We start from the raw sequence: 18,036 nt of genomic DNA on the forward strand, positions 1-18,036 counted from the left end.
TATATTGAGGCATATGTATCAATGGGACATGAGCCATAGGAGATGTTGCTTCCTATCTCCTGTACGAGAAATAATATAAATAAATCTGTTCAAATAATTCAGCCCTAGTCGTGACAGTTTCCATTGCCTCCACTGGAATATTTTAGAAAATTGCTTTTGTAGTCCTGATTCTGGCTGTGCCGTGATAGTGGCTGTATGACACAATATTGGCCACCACATTTTCAAACTATGCTAAAATCGCCCAAAAATATTGTTTACTAAAATATTGTCACACTGTATTTAAACAAGCGATACACTCGTATCGCCTACCTAAATATTGTTGTAATATATATCTAAAATACCACAATATCAAGCAAAACAAGTAGAAACACAAAATTTAATGAAACCCTGGAATGAGCAAGAGCAGGCAAAAATATAGAAAATTAAAATATCGACCACAGTAATTTAGTTTGAAACTAAAAAAAATGTGTAGTTCAAAAACAATTAATAAATAATTTTACAACCCCTTAGACTAACAATACACAATTTAAATTAGATTAAATAATTTACATACCATATTAACCTAAAATAAAATATTAATAATTATTTGTAATATCATATAAAGTAAAATAAATGTACACCAAACCATTTACAAACTATTAACTAATTAAACTGGGGATGCTGGACTTGATGGTCCTAATATTAGGCAATGTAGGTAGGCGAGGGGGCGGAGAAGGTATGCCCCCTACATATAAGACCATCAAGGCACTTAAAAGTGCTGACAGACTCTAACTGGGCGGGACCAAGGGAGGCTACGTTTTCATCCATTATTGTCCAGAAGAGGCTGGGCAGAGCAACTCCGTTGGCCTTGCCTTTTCTACCCCCTGTGTTGTTGCAATGCCCTTTTAAACAAGGTGAGAGTTAGACTATATGTCGGGAACCCCTGTTTTAAGCTACTTTGTGAGGCTTTAAGGAATTGATAACATTAACTCGCCCAACAACTGGCATGCAGAACAATTCATTAATAACTTTTGATGGATCAACTGACTTTCATAATAACTTTTATGCTGTAATTGCTTATGGACTTTTAGTCAAACAGTGGTTGGTTGTTTTATTTATAAATTTGTGATTTTTTTAATATTATGTTATTAGGAAAAGGAAAGCTGCTGAGCTTTCACAAGGTAAATGTACATCGGGGGTCCACGCAGTATATACAATTGTATTAAGAACTCATAACGAGCTCAATACAGTAATCAGTTGCATTACACAATCTATGATCTCAAATAACATCTTTGAAGTTCTCTGCTAAGGAAAAATACAGCGTAATATCTTGACATACTATCAGGCCTCTAGTATCATACCAAGAAGCCTATCCTAAGCATTAGTCATTGGCAATAAAACACTCATTAAATACATTTACAAATTACATAAGAAACATCTTGAGTACAATAACAGCATGAGGGTAAAAGGCGCTTCCTTTCTTTCACAATTGATATGGTTTAATCCACCGTACACAGGACATGATAGACACCCTGCGATACAGACATCGGGGAGGCTTAGGCATATAATGATATGACGTGGTTTGGATAATCCTCGCCTCTGTATCCATAATAGAATTGAAACTTTCCTTTACGTGAGCTAGGAAATTTCTCATTCTATGTCACAACCAGTGGTGAGGATTATGCATTTTTAAAGCTTACTTGCCACCATGGATGCAACATCATATGTAGATTTAAAATAAAACCTTTTGAAGTTGGACTCTGAGGACCAATCCACTGCACTTATAATGTCTTCCAATCTACCGCCAGCCTGCACGGCCTTGGAAGTCATAACCCCCCTGGCTGAGTAGGCCCCAAAAAAGTGATTATCCATCCAAGCCTCTGCCATGAGCCATTTTACTCACCTGGCAATGGAGGGAGAAGCAACAGTCCTGAATGGCTTCTGAATTGCAAATATCATCAGTTTTTCACCTGGAGGTTTTAGCTCCGCCGTGACTTTCTCGTAGCATTTATGCATCTTACTACACAGAGTTTAGGAGAAAATTTAAAAAATGGGTATGTTTATTAGTTTTGGTCCTTCAAGAAATAGTGAATGTAACCACTATCGGGGTGAAGACCCTTGCCGTGTGTCCAACACCCTGATATAATAAAGTCTCTTGCAAGAGATAAGGCACAATAGCATCGCTAAGTTTACGAAAATCTTCTTTCCGGACAGGTACTGACTATCCTGCCAGCCTGCTAAGAGATGCAGTACTAGGTTTACATCCCATAAGCTGGAATACCTAGGTTCTGCGGGATGTGTCATTCTGATACCCTTTAGCTAGACAGCTCTGCCAGGAAATTCAGGATGTCCGTAACTTGCTTTCCCATGGGATCCAGGTGTCTTTCCATACACCCATGAACCCATCTTCTCCAAGCTGATCTGTATCGCTTGGCTGTTCATGGGGCCCATGCCTGCTGGATAAGTCTTTTGCCTCTTCCGAAAGTCTGCCATCCAGCCACCATCGCCTAAAATCCTCCATGCCATGAGGTGGAGGTAACCTTTCAACAGCACAGGATGGGGACGGCCATTGGGGTCCCGTAGGGTCTCAGTTAACGCTGGAAGTTGTATCAGTTCCATACATGACAGCTCCAGAAGGGAGGGGAACCAGGCGTGAGATTTCCAGATCAGTCACAGCACCAATGATGCTCCCTGATGCTGCACTTGAGCCCCTACTCTCGGGATCAAAAGAAACGGTGGGAACATGAATGCTTGACCTGTTGTTCAATCCTGTAGGAAGGCGTCCACCACCAGTGCACCCGGGTCTTGCCTACAGTTGAAGTATTGAGGAATCTGGGCATTCAGCCTGGAAGCAAACAGGTCCACACTGCAGGGACCCCACCGGGATATCAGTGACTAAAAGGTTGTCGGGTCCAACTGCTAGCCACTGGAGTCCGTGAAATGGCTGGAGTTCCAGTCCGCCACTGAGTTTAGAGAGCCCGGAGAGAACTCTGCCAGCACAGAAAACTGCAGTTGAAGGCAGAAGTGTCAGAAGTCCTTCGCCAGTTCTGTCAATGCTCTCGATCAGGTACCCCCCAACAGGTTGATGTATTGGACCTCTGCCGTATAACATGATACCTTGTCCCTTGTCATTGATCAGATTGCAAAAGATCCCGCCAACAGCTCTAGGCAGTTGATATGTAATCTCAACTCCTCTTCCATTCACCATCCTCCCATGGTGATCGATCCACATTCGGCACCCCAGCCATGCCGGCTGGTATCCAATTCTATTACCAAGTCAGGAGGAATCCAAAGATCGCCTGCCCATTCCGATCCTCCATATGGTCTATCCAACATTGCAGCTCCGCTCTGGCCTCGCTCGTTAGGGTCATCAGCTTCGAGTAGGTGAGGTCCTTCCAGAGGTGAGCCGCTTTCAAATGTTGCAATGCCCTGTGCTGTAGTGGGCCTAGAAATATGGCTTGAATCGAAGAAGACAACAAGTCAACTATCCTTGTCAATTGTATAAGGGAGATCCTGTCTCTTCTCAGTACCTTGCCCAGTTTCTTCTTGATCTTACGGACCTTCAATGCCAGCATGCTCAGTATTGCTGTGGTAGAGTCTATGAGAAACCTCAGGAAATTCATGATCTGCGTCAACGTTAACTCTGATTTCGGCAAGTTGATGATGAAACCAATATTCTGATGGGTTGGAATAGCTGTTGCCAAATGTGACACCAGATTCAAGTGTCACTGGTCCATCAGTATGATGTTGTTAAGGTATATCATCAGCCTGTGTTTTTCATCCTCAGTGTCTTCACCACTAGCCGGAGGAGTTTTGTGAAGCACCAAGGTGCTGAGGACAGGCCCAAAGAGAGAGATTGGAGTTACAAAAATCTGGTCTCTCCATTCAAATTGTAGAAAATGGTGATGAGGGGTAACAATAGGGGCCGTGAGGTATGAATCCTTGAGATCTAGAAGCACCATCCAGTCGGTCTGCCGTAAAAGAACTCTGAGAAGGTGAATGACCTCCATCTAGAAATGACGGAAAACAAGCCACTCGTTGAAACTTCTACTAAAAGGAAGTTTCTGCGAAAACCCCAAGGATGTAACACTGACCTCTGGATTGCTCTTTGGTGAGCAGATTCTGTATTTCTACATCTATCAGCACCATATCTTATAGCGGAAAAACCTGGGGGCGTGGTCTGGCTACTTGCACCTGAGCTCTGTAGAACTCTTTTTGGTATCCCTGCACCATCTGTAGGACTCACTGGTCCTTAGTGATTTCTGGCCACTTGTGTGCAAAGAGTCTCAGCCTTCCCCCTAGCCTTTGAGGGAAAAAAAGGATACTGCTTATAGTTGAAATCTCTGCAAGTGTTAGCAACCCACACTGGCAAGGTTGGTCTGCCCTTTCCACCACTCTGTTTGCAGTAAAAGGCCCCCTGCTGGCTGTTGTTTAAGTTGTTGTTACAATGGGCCTTACCTCTGTAGGAGCCTGGTTGGTAAGAGAAAATTACAAAAAACTATTTGATGGACAGAATGTAGATCAATGTCTTACATTCACCCCAGTACAAGGATCTGGGCCTAAATCCATCGTTTTTTGCACTCCACACCACCCTGGGTCAGATAATGGCTTTATGCAAATCAGCTCTGACCCTGTGCCCCATGGTAACAGTCCAGTCCGAACTACAACAGCCATATCTTTCCCAGACCGGAATCAAGCATCCGAGGACCGGACCGGTTTCGAGGTAACACCTCTCATCAGCCCGGCTAGCTTGACTCCAGTGGTGTGGAGGCTCTGGGACCCACGTCTGAGCTACCCCAGTACACTCAGGGAGAAAATTACAAAAAACAATTTGATGGACAGAATGTAGATCAATGTCTTACATTCACCCCAGTACAAGGATCTGGGCCTAAATCCATCGTTTTTTGCACTCCACACCACCCTGGGTCAGATAATGGCTTTATGCAAATCAGCTCTGACCCTGTGCCCCATGGGAACAGTCCAGTCCGAACTACAACAGCCATATCTTTCCCAGACCGGAATCAAGCATCCGAGGACCGGACCGGTTTCGAGGTAACACCTCTCATCAGCCCGGCTAGCTTGACTCCAGTGGTGTGGAGGCTCTGGGACCCACGTCTGAGCTACCCCAGTACACTCAGGGAGAAAATTACAAAAAACAATTTGATGGACAGAATGTAGATCAATGTCTTACATTCACCCCAGTACAAGGATCTGGGCCTAAATCCATCGTTTTTTGCACTCCACACCACCCTGGGTCAGATAATGGCTTTATGCAAATCAGCTCTGACCCTGTGCCCCATGGGAACAGTCCAGTCCGAACTACAACAGCCATATCTTTCCCAGACCGGAATCAAGCATCCGAGGACCGGACCGGTTTCGAGGTAACACCTCTCATCAGCCCGGCTAGCTTGACTCCAGTGGTGTGGAGGCTCTGGGACCCACGTCTGAGGTACCCCAGTACACTCAGGGAGAAAATTACAAAAAACAATTTGATGGACAGAATGTAGATCAATGTCTTACATTCACCCCAGTACAAGGATCTGGGCCTAAATCCATCGTTTTTTGCACTCCACACCACCCTGGGTCAGATAATGGCTTTATGCAAATCAGCTCTGACCCTGTGCCCCATGGGAACAGTCCAGTCCGAACTACAACAGCCATATCTTTCCCAGACCGGAATCAAGCATCCGAGGACCGGACCGGTTTCGAGGTAACACCTCTCATCAGCCCGGCTAGCTTGACTCCAGTGGTGTGGAGGCTCTGGGACCCACGTCTGAGCTACCCCAGTACACTCAGGGAGAAAATTACAAAAAACAATTTGATGGACAGAATGTAGATCAATGTATTACATTCACCCCAGTACAAGGATCTGGGCCTAAATCCATCGTTTTTTGCACTCCACACCACCCTGGGTCAGATAATGGCTTTATGCAAATCAGCTCTGACCCTGTGCCCCATGGGAACAGTCCAGTCCGAACTACAACAGCCATATCTTTCCCAGACCGGAATCAAGCATCCGAGGACCGGACCGGTTTCGAGGTAACACCTCTCATCAGCCCGGCTAGCTTGACTCCAGTGGTGTGGAGGCCTTACCTCTGTAGGAGCCTGGTTGGTAAGAGAAAATTACAAAAAACAATTTGATGGACAGAATGTAGATCAATGTCTTACATTCACCCCAGTACAAGGATCTGGGCCTAAATCCATCGTTTTTTGCACTCCACACCACCCTGGGTCAGATAATGGCTTTATGCAAATCAGCTCTGACCCTGTGCCCCATGGGAACAGTCCAGTCCGAACTACAACAGCCATATCTTTCCCAGACCGGAATCAAGCATCCGAGGACCGGACCGGTTTCGAGGTAACACCTCTCATCAGCCCGGCTAGCTTGACTCCAGTGGTGTGGAGGCTCTGGGACCCACGTCTGAGCTACCCCAGTACACTCAGGGAGAAAATTACAATAAACAATTTGATGGACAGAATGTAGATCAATGTCTTACATTCACCCCAGTACAAGGATCTGGGCCTAAATCCATCGTTTTTTGCACTCCACACCACCCTGGGTCAGATAATGGCTTTATGCAAATCAGCTCTGACCCTGTGCCCCATGGGAACAGTCCAGTCCGAACTACAACAGCCATATCTTTCCCAGACCGGAATCAAGCATCCGAGGACCGGACCGGTTTCGAGGTAACACCTCTCATCAGCCCGGCTAGCTTGACTCCAGTGGTGTGGAGGCTCTGGGACCCACGTCTGAGCTACCCCAGTACACTCAGGGAGAAAATTACAAAAAACAATTTGATGGACAGAATGTAGATCAATGTCTTACATTCACCCCAGTACAAGGATCTGGGCCTAAATCCATCGTTTTTTGCACTCCACACCACCCTGGGTCAGATAAACGATGGATTTGGGCCCAGATCTTTTGACTGGGGGAGTGTGTGACATTGATCCACATTCAGTCCATCATTTGTTGTTTTTGCAATTGCCGCCCTAAGCGCGCTGGGGATGCCCAGACGTGGGTCCCAGGCACTCCACACCACTTGGAGTCAAGCTAGCCGGGCTGATGAGAGGTGTTACCTCGAAACCGGTCCGGTCCTCGGATGCTTGATTCCGTTCTGGGAAGGACATGGCTTTTGTAGTTCGGACTGGACTGTTCCCATGGGGCAACAGGGTCAGAGCTGATTTGCATATCGCCATTGTCTAACCCAGGGTGGTGTGGAGTGCAAAAAAACGATGGATTTGGGCCCAGATCTTTTGACTGGGGGAGTGTGTGACATTGATCCACATTCAGTCCATCATTTGTTGTTTTTGCAATTGCCGCCCTAAGCGCGCTGGGGATGCCCAGACGTGGGTCCCAGGCACTCCACACCACTTGGAGTCAAGCTAGCCGGGCTGATGAGAGGTGTTACCTCGAAACCGGTCCGGTCCTCGGATGCTTGATTCCGTTCTGGGAAGGACATGGCTTTTGTAGTTCGGACTGGACTGTTCCCATGGGGCAACAGGGTCAGAGCTGATTTGCATATCGCCATTGTCTAACCCAGGGTGGTGTGGAGTGCAAAAAAACGATGGATTTGGGCCCAGATCTTTTGACTGGGGGAGTGTGTGACATTGATCCACATTCAGTCCATCATTTGTTGTTTTTGTGGTTGGTAAGAGAGGCCCGAGGAGCAACCCCTGCCTATTCTAACCCCAGCAAAAACCTTCCTCTGAAAAATCTTTCTTATAATTGACTGCCCTTGTCCAGCATTGAGAAGGTGGCAGCAAATTTCCCCAGTTCTTTTATGAAGGGTTCCCCAAACAAATTGCCTTTCACCACTGCTCTCATTTCTGATGAGGATATTCCCCTAGTTTAGGGTCAAGTTTGATGAGTAGGGAACGATGGCATTACCCAACAGGTACATCACACTCTGAACTCAGCCTGCCACTATGTCCGTGGATATGGCATTCACAGATTTTTTCCACTCCTCTGCCAGTTCTATTATTTTTGTTAGTGGTCCTACCACATCCAATAATTTGTCCTGACACGCTCTCCATGAGTGGTTCATGCCCTTCTTGGGGTCTTTCATATACTTTCCAAAAAACATGCAGAGTTTAGGGTCTATGTCAGGAATGGCTTCCACTTTTCCAACCAGAACTAGTTTAGGGCACTCTGCCCAAAAGGCGGGCTCAAACATCCTTGTCTGGTGGTGGGCAGATTTTTCTGTCTGTCGGGGAGGCATCCCCTTCCAAGGATACAGAGACATTTAAACTGGGACTCCATGGCCTGCTGGAATCCTGCCCATCATCAGAGAACCCAGCATCATCCATGTCAACTCACCCATATATCAGGTAACCCTTCCTCAGGGTCCAAATTTGGTGTGACAGCGTCGCCAATTTCCCTAGGTAAGTCTTCCTCCCAGGAGGGTACAGTTCTTAATGTGTGCGCACTCTTACGGAAGGCTTCTCTTAGTCAATTGTATCTTCCAGGGGCCTGTGTCACATTTCTGGGCCTTTTGGGTGTTAGTTGTGGTGAGTCTGCTAGGCCCTGCCCCATAGTCCCGAAGATCCCAGTGCTGCTGGAGCCGTGGGAAGTCAACTTGTCCATGCTTTACTGCAGGGGTGCCAGCATGTTAACTATAACTTGGAAAAGGAACCTGTCCACACCTTCAGGGAAGCAGCCTTGTGAGTGCCATTCTGTCATGATCCTCCTGCCTATGTCTAGAGATTCAGTACTGTTTTAAAAGCACTTGCCATCTAATATCACACAGGTCTATAAACATTATTTGCTCTGTTAACAGTCATGTACCTTCATAGTACATAGCTGCTTTTTTATCCCTTCTTAGAAACCCACCCCTATCCCGTGCACCAGCACCTCTTGAGAGTATTTGTGTAAGTGACTTGTGTTTTTTATGCTTAAATGAAAAATGCACCGTTTAGACGCTTCTAAGTAATGTATGATTGCAGCTGTGTTATTTCGTTTTAATTTAGGCATTTAATGGACCAAATAGTGGCGTTTCAAAGTATCTTTCACATTTCTATTCAGCTGAGCTTCTGTTGACTTTGCCGTTTCTGCCGGCAGAATGCCGTCTGAAAACTGGGAGCATTTAAACGTGCGTGCGCACGTTTCTCCTGGGTGCGGTCGGTATTTAAACGGCACCCAGGCTTCTGGAACTCGCTTTGCCTCTGACTTCCAACAGGGCAACAACGCGAGTTCCAGTCTTCGGATTTCAGCCCTCCAGCTCTCGCCTGTCATCGGAGAGGAAACCATCGCTTGCACGAGACCTTCAATCTGCACGAAGGAAACGAGACATTTCACAGCTAAGTGAATATTTTTAAAGAAGAGAACAAGGCGCCCCTCGCAAGAAAGAGACATTGACAAATGTTTTGCAGAACTTAAGAGGAATTAGTACTTGGCTATGCTTTCTATTTTCTGGTGTCTTTTAGGGGTCATTTAATTAACGTAAAAAGATAGAACTTTTGTGAAATTCTATTTGACACAATCTAAGTCACAAGGAGTATTGTGAATTAGGTTTGCACTGTTGTTTTGGTTTTTAGTCTATTCTTTTGTAGGAAAAGATAAAGAAGGAAATCAGAATCACCCTATAATTTTATTGAAGATAAATCCCAAGTAAGTTTAGGTAGCAAGGGAAGGGGATCGAGAGAAAAGACAATTTATAGAAGAAGAACATTTCTAATAAATGTGTATTTATTTTCAGACTTTCAATCGCCGCAACTCCTACTCATCCAACAAGACAACTTAAAGACACCATTCCTGACAAGACAAGGAATACTGGACGGTGGATAGAACTAAACTGATCGCAGGTAGGAGTCAGTTAGATATTTTGCTCACTTTAAAAAGAAGAGGGTAGGGTAGTTTAAGTAGGAATTCAGAAGGCTAGAGTTATTTGTAAACACCATCCCCTTGTTGATTCGCAGGTCGACAGCAAGACTTTCAACTCTCCAGTCAACGTCCAGTACTGGCCCTCCTCCCAAAGTTCTAGTTATTACTTAGCTGTGAATTCTAGTCAGCAAGTTTTAGTTAGATATTTGGGAAGTTGGTCCCTTGCGTCTCTGCGAAATTCTCTACGTTGTCAACAGGAATTCTTGTCCTCCACAAAGGTAAGAGACAACGTATAGAGGTCTTGACAGAAGGCAAAGCCCAAGAATAATATTTTGCCCAGACGCAATGGACCAAGTCACCTTACAGGATATAGCAGCAGTCTTAAAAGACATTAGGGATGAAAATGTTTCTTTAAGAAACGACATGACTGCGCTACAAGCTGTAATTCAACAGAATCCAGTCACTTTGCAAGCTTCATCTTCTGAATCTGGAGTGCAAACTCAGATTCAAGTAGTTACCCCTACGCCTACCCCTTTAGCTCAACCTGAACGTTTTTACGGAGACTGTAATAAGTTCTCGATATTTTTGCAACAATGTCATTTACATTTTTTAGCCAAAAAATCTGCCTTCCCAGATGATTTGTCCAAAGTAGCCTTTATGTTATCATACTTTGGAGGTGATGCAGCTCTTTGGTCAATTCCCTTGGTAGAAAGGGATGACCCAATTTTGTACAATTTCAGGAATTTTGAACGTGCCTTGAAAAAGATTTTTGCTAAACATGTTTTTGTGCAGTCCGCAGACAATGAGTTATTGAATTTAAAACAGGGGTCTTCTGATTTACTCCATTACATATCCCATTTCAACCGATTGGTACTTGAGGCAAATTGGCCATATGATAAAAGAATATCTATTTTCTATAGAGGCCTTCGGGAAGATTTGAAGGACATGGTAACACAAATCCTAGAACCTCCAGATGATATCAATGAATTCATTGATCTCGTGGTTAAGTTGAACCATCGTCTTAGTGAAAGGAAGGGTGAAAAGGGAAAGAGCGAACATAACATTTTGTTTGTTAAGGATAGAAATACTACAGTAAAAGAAGTTAATTCCAAACTTGATCCTGTAGAGCCTATGCAAATAGGAACACTTCGGGGTCCAATCTCGAAAGATGAAAAGGAAAAAAGGCGAAAACTAAATCAATGTTTATATTGTGGTAAGACGGGACACTTTGTTAGAGACTGTCCAACCAGACCAAATAAACCAAAGACAAAATCTTCAGATTTAGCTTTAAGACAGGAGTCGTCGGAAAACTAGAAAACTCTATGAAAGAAGAGGTCGGTTCATCGAGTGTAATTTCCAGCTTGGCCTCTACTGCTCCTCCATTGGGATGTAAGCTTTTTGGTATTCTTGTTGAGTTAAAAAGTTTATCTCCTACCTCTCAAACTAAAAAGGTAGAAGCAGTTATAGACTCAGGAGCAACAGGAAATTTTATTGACACTCAGTTTTTCTCCCAATTAGGCTTTGAATCTGTCCTAAAAGATCATCCTGAGATAGTTAGAGCAGTACATGGTAAAGAATTAACTTCTGGTCCGATAAATCGACAATCCTAAATTCTTGACATGGACTGTTCACCCATTCACCGAGAAAAGATTCAGTTTGCCATTATCGACGCCCCTCAATTCAAGATGATTTTAGGAATTCCATGGTTGATCAAACATAATCCAAGTATAGATTGGGTATCTCAGACGATGACTTTTCAGTCATCACATTGTGTAAATAAGTGCTTTCTCTTAGAAAGATCCGGAGAAATAATTCAAGGTTTTAACTTTCCCTCTGATTCTTCCAGTGTGTTGGCAATAGAAGGGGTTCCACCTGTGTACTCAGATCTTCAAGACGTATTTGATAAGAAAAAGGCGAACACTCTTCCTCCACACAGGGATTTTGATTGTAGAATTGATCTTGTCCCAGGGGCTACTCTACCTTGTAGCAGGATATATGCGTTAACGGAAAAGGAGAATGCTCATCTTAGAGAGTATTTAGATGAGTATTTAGCAAATGGCTTTATTCGTCATTCCAAGTCTCCTGTCTCTTCAGCTCTCTTTTTTATTCCGAAAAAGGGAGGTGAATTGCGCACGTGCATTGATTATAGGGCTTTAAACAATGTAACTGTAAAGAACAGATATCCTCTACCTCTGATTCCCACCCTGCTAGATCAGATCAAAAAGGCGACCATTTATACAAAATTGGACTTGCGCGGAGCATATCACTTGGTACGTGTTCCAAAGGGCGACGAGTGGAAGACAGCATTCCGCACAAAATTTGGACTGTTTGAATACCAAGTCATGCCCTTTGGACTCTGCAATGCCCCAGCTGCTTTCCAATTTTTTATAAATGAAGTTCTACATGAATTCATTGATGTCTGCTGTGTTGTTTATATAGATGACATACTAATTTTTTCTAATTCTGAAAACGAGCATGTACAGCAGGTCCGTGCCATTCTTCAAAAATTGCTTTCGAATTCTTTGTATGTCAAATTGGAAAAGAGTCAGTTTCTTACCAGAAGGGTAGAATTCTTGGGATATATCATCAGTCCCAAGGGAATAGAAATGGATCCAAAGAAAGTAGAAGCGGTGAAATCCTGGCCCAGTCCTTCTTCTGTAAAGCAGGTTCAAAGTTTTTTGGGATTCGCAAATTTCTACCGTAGGTTCATTCAAGACTTTTCTAAGACAATCACTCCCATCACTAAGTTATTAAGAAAAGGTGTGAAATTTACGTGGACCGATCTTGCTGAAGAAGCTTTCCAACATCTCAAGAACAAATTTACTTCAGCCCCTATTCTTTCCCATCCTGATCCCAGTCAGCCTTTTATTGTTGAAGCAGATGCTTCTCAGTATGCAGTCGGAGGCATATTGTCACAGAGACATATAGATACAGGACAGATGCATCCAATTGCATATTTTTCCAGAAAACTCTCTGAAGCAGAATTAAATTATGCAATTGCAGATAAAGAACTTTTAGCGATAAAAGCAGCATTTGAAGAATGGCGCCATTACTTGCTAGGAGCTAGACACCCAGTAACGATATATACAGACCATAGAAACCTTCAAGCACTGAGATCTGTTAAGGCTCTATCTGCAAGACAGTTGAGATGGTCAATGTTTTTTAACAATTACAATTTTGTTATCACCTATCGACCAGGAAAAGAGAATCTGAAAGCTGATGCCTTGTCAAGAATGGGAGAAAGTTTTGTTGATTCTCCTTCTGAAATAAATCCAGTAATACCCATGTCACGTTTTCAAGCCAGTGTTACGGTATGGGATGTTATTTCAGAAATTAAGAAAGAATTCAAGGTATGGAAAGAAACATATCCTTATCTACAAGAAAAAGACGGTTTGATCTTTATGCAAAATCTCATTTTTGTACCCTCAGATGCAATAAAAAAAAAGATCCTTCATTTTCATCATGATACAGCTCTAACTGCTCACCCTAGTAAAATAAAGACCTATGATTTAATCAAGAGAACCTTTTGGTGGCCTTCCATATTTAAAGATGTGAAAATTTTTGTGGAGACTTGTGGAGTTTGTGTTCAGAACAAACCTTCTCATCAGAATCCTAGTGGCTTGTTAAACCCTCTTCCCATTCCACCTCAACCATGGCACACAATCTCTTTAGATTTTATTGTCGAATTACCAATCACTAAGAAGGGTTTTACCACAATTCTGACTATTGTAGACCAATTTTCACGCATGGCTCATTTTGTCCCTCTTAAAAAACTACCAACTTCCATGGAAATGGCTCATTTGTTGATTGAAAATGTCATTCGTTTACATGGAATTCCATCAGTGGTTATTTCAGATAGAGGGTCTCAATTCATTTCACGAGTTTGGCAAAATTTAAGATCTCTTTTAAATATGGACATTCGTTTATCCTCGAGCTATCATCCTCAAACTGATGGTCTTACTGAACGTACCAATCAAACTATTGAGCAATTCATTCGATGTATGTTAACCAATGTAAGTGAGGATTGGTCTACACTCTTAAGTCAACTGGAATTTGCTTATAACAATGTTGATCATACCTCTTTAGGCATGTCACCTTTTTTTTGTAACCTAGGTTATCACCCCAAGTCTTTTCCTAAAGAAATCAAAGAACTCAATCATGTACCAGCCATTTCTGAATATGTATCCAAATTGTCTTCAATTCAGGAACAAGCCGCTTTCAATTTAGCTAGAGCTAAAGATGATCAGAAAAGGTTTGCTGATAGACATAGAACTGAACCACCACTTTATACATCTGGAGACAAGGTTTGGCTAAGTACAAAAAATTTAAGATTGAAGGGGAATCGTAAATTTAATCCTAGGTTTATTGGTCCCTTTCCCATAGAAAAGGTTCTAAATCCGGTTTGTGTTAGGTTGACTTTGCCTGCCAAGTATCAAATCCATCCAGTATTCCATGTGTCCTTGATCAAACCATTTAACTCTCAAACTAGATCCATCCAACCTCCTTCCTCTATTGACATTGAGGGAAATCCAGAATTCGAAGTAAGATCAATTTTGGATTCTAAAAGGTCTCGGGGAAGGTTGTTTTATCTTATAGACTGGAAGGGTTACGGACCTGAGGAAAGATCTTGGGAACCTCTAGAACATTTGAAGAATGCTCCCAAATTGCTAAAGAGGTTTCACGCTCAACATCCTGAGAAACCAAGGCCTATTTCACCGGTTTTAGGGGGGATCTTGAGGAGGGAGTACTGTCATGATCCTCCTGCCTATGTCTAGAGATTCAGTACTGTTTTAAAAGCACTTGCCATCTAATATCACACAGGTCTATAAACATTATTTGCTCTGTTAACAGTCATGTACCTTCATAGTACATAGCTGCTTTTTTATCCCTTCTTAGAAACCCACCCCTATCCCGTGCACCAGCACCTCTTGAGAGTATTTGTGTAAGTGACTTGTGTTTTTTATGCTTAAATGAAAAATGCACCGTTTCGACGCTTCTAAGTAATGTATGATTGCAGCTGTGTTATTTCGTTTTAATTTAGGCATTTTATGGACCAAATAGTGGCGTTTCAAAGTATCTTTCACATTTCTATTCAGCTGAGCTTCTGTTGACTTTGCCGTTTCTGCCGTCAGAATGCCGTCTGAAAACTGAGAGCATTTAAACGTGCGTGCGCACGTTTCTCCTGGGTGCGGTCGGTATTTAAACCGCACCCAGGCTTCTGGAACTTGCTTTGCCTCTGACTTCCAACAGGGCAACAACGCGAGTTCCAGTCTTCGGATTTCAGCCCTCCAGCTCTCGCCTGTCATCGGAGAGGAAACCATCGCTTGCACGAGACCTTCAATCTGCACGAAGGAAACAAGACATTTCACAGCTAAGTGAATATTTTTAAAGAAGAGAACAAGGCGCCCCTCGCAAGAAAGAGACATTGACAAATGTTTAGCAGAACTTAAGAGGAATTAGTACTTGGCTATGTTTTTTATTTTCTGGTGTCTTTTAGGGTTCATTTAATTAACGTAAAAAGATAGAACTTTTGTGAAATTCTATTTGACACAATCTAAGTCACAAGGAGTATTGTGAATTAGGTTTGCACTGTTGTTTTGGTTTTTAGTCTATTCTTTTGTAGGAAAAGATAAAGAAGGAAATCAGAATCACCCTATAATTTTATTGAAGATAATTCCCAAGTAAGTTTAGGTAGCAAGGGAAAGGGATCGAGAGAAAAGACAATTTATAGAAGAAGAACATTTCTAATAAATGTGTATTTATTTACAGACTTTCAATCGCCGCAACTCCTACTCATCCAACAAGACAACTTAAAGACACCATTCCTGACAAGACAAGAAATACTGGACGGTGGATAGAACTAAACTGATCGCAGGTAGGAGTCAGTTAGATATTTTGCTCACTTTAAAAAGAAGAGGGTAGGGTAGTTTAAGTAAGAATTCAGAAGGCTAGAGTTATTTGTAAACACCATCCCCTTGTTGATTCACAGGTCGACAGCAAGACTTTCAACTCTCCAGTCAACGTCCAGTACCGGCCCTCCTCCCAAAGTTCTAGTTATTACTTAGCTGTGAATTCTAGTCAGCAAGTTTTAGTTAGATATTTGGGAAGTTGGTCCCTTGCGTCTCTGCGAAATTCTCTACGTTGTCAACAAGAATTCTTGTCCTCCACAAAGGTAAGAGACAACGTATAGAGGTCTTGACACATTCCTCCTCAGAGGCCAGCTCAGGTAAGTAGTCATGGTCCCTAAAGGATACCATGTAAACTAGGGGGTGAGAGCGCCAATATTCAATCAAAAACGCCCTGTAGTTCCAAAGGCAGCCCTCTCACAGGTGCGGAGCACAGTAAAATTGAATGTGCTGCTGCACAGACTGCAAATGCACCTCACGTAATCTGCTGATGGTGAGAAACAGAAGTCCAAGTGGACCTGTGCTGTACTAGAATGTGCTCGACCCAAAGTATGTTGCGCAGAGAAAATCGCTGCAGAGCGAACCGTTATCAGCACAATAATGTCAACAATCTCAGTCACCAAGTGAAAAATATCCCTCCAAACCACCACACAAACCAAGAGTCATTAAGGGAATGAGGGACTTAACTGATGCAGCAGTGAAGAAAGAGGAAGTTCTGCATGTGGAAGGGGCTAATTTGACAGTTATGAATAGTGTCACTATTCGTTAATGTATGTCATGGACACTATCCCTTGGACTCATGGGATTTGTAGTGTTTGGATGTTTTTTTCTGTTAAACTTTGAATATGCTGAATGATAAATAGTGAAGAAAGCTATGCATAATACTCACCGCGGGACCCAACACAGAATCAGGATGTGCATAAGGTGCGCTAGAATTGGATAAAATGGCCGCCTGACGTTGCATCAAAAGCAACATAAAAGAAATACTTGAATCACTTGAGTGAAGAAAAATAAAAGTGCGAACAAATGAAAATTGTCAACCCTTAATATTAACATCAGAAAAAGGGGAGAGATCCAAATTACTGAATAACAGGAGTGGTCTAAATAAAAGGCCATTAGAAGGAGTTCACTGAGCAAAAGACTTTATTTAAAACCCCTGTTGGCACAATGGTCGATCTGATTAGAGAGCTAGGAGCTGAGATTAAATAACTATAAACTATGATAATTGACATGTCAAAACATATTTTACAGGGAATTAAGGTCAATGGTAATATTGTTTATGGACCGATAGTTTGCAAGTCAATGCCCAGGATACAAGTTGAAGAGCAAGTAGTAGGGGTGGGACTGAGTCAAATCAGCATCCTAGCAAACATCTGAAGGGCAGTATATACTGGTCACATTCAAAGGCCCCCAGTTTATAAAGGAAACCCATCATTTTGAGTGACCCCACAAATGTGAAAAAGCCACCTAGACTGGTTTGCAATACCCCTATGCTGTATCATAAAAGTAGTGACACCACCCAATGCAACTACATAGGCAACACAAAAATGCCATTGGGGCCTAAATATTGCACTGGTAGAGCAATAGGAACAAGCTTTCCATACAAGTCAAGAGGTGGATTTGTTTTTATTATTTACTTTTCAAAATGATCAAACATGGTAAAAGAGGATGAAAACTCTTTGAATAATGAATCCATACACTTGATATGATACGTTATAGACACTGTTATTTCACCTATGAGGGTATCCAGGCACTTGGTCCTTTTTGAGATCAGTCAACAAGCCTAGGTCTTTGGTCCTTTTCTAAATTCAGGGAGGGAGGGTGCTGTTCAGGAGTGCAGGGGGGGTGGTAGTTCCAGGACTTCGTGGCTGAGGTAGGAGAAGGAGCGTCTTCCACTGTTGCTTCAGAGGATGCAGGGAGTGTGAGTGAGTTTGAGGCATGCAAGTACAGGTGTCTGGAGGGTTGATGGAATTTCAGGCAGTGGTTGATGTATGCTGGTCCTTGCTCAGGTAAGCCTTGTAGTTATGTTTCAACATCTTGAATAGGCATCTTTTCTGGATGGAAAGCCAGTGGAGGTTCCCAAGGTGGGGGTGATGTGGGTCCATTTGAGGAGGTTTAGGATGAGTCTGACAGCTGAGTTCTGAGTCAAATGCTATATTTCCCACCAGAGTTAGTACGACTATGTCAAACTTATGGTCATGGATAGAGATTTCGCCGATGGCCTGGTAAGATTAGATCTCCATTCATCCTTCCCTACAAATAGCCCCATTCAATTTAAATGCAACTACAATCTGTTGGCACATCATCCGGCTCCAGAAAAAAATCTTCTAT

General features: G+C 42.9%; 1 protein-coding gene across 7 annotated transcripts in view; it reads right to left on the minus strand.

Moving 5' to 3' along the window:
* LOC147677679 (SLAM family member 9-like) overlaps positions 1–18,036 on the minus strand; it is a 752,048-nt gene that overhangs the window by 96,060 nt on the left and 637,952 nt on the right. The gene's annotated exons all lie outside the window — the stretch shown is intronic.

Source organism: Lissotriton vulgaris, chromosome 12, assembly GCF_964263255.1.
Source record: "Lissotriton vulgaris chromosome 12, aLisVul1.2, whole genome shotgun sequence".
Classification (NCBI taxonomy): Eukaryota; Metazoa; Chordata; class Amphibia; order Caudata; family Salamandridae; genus Lissotriton; species Lissotriton vulgaris.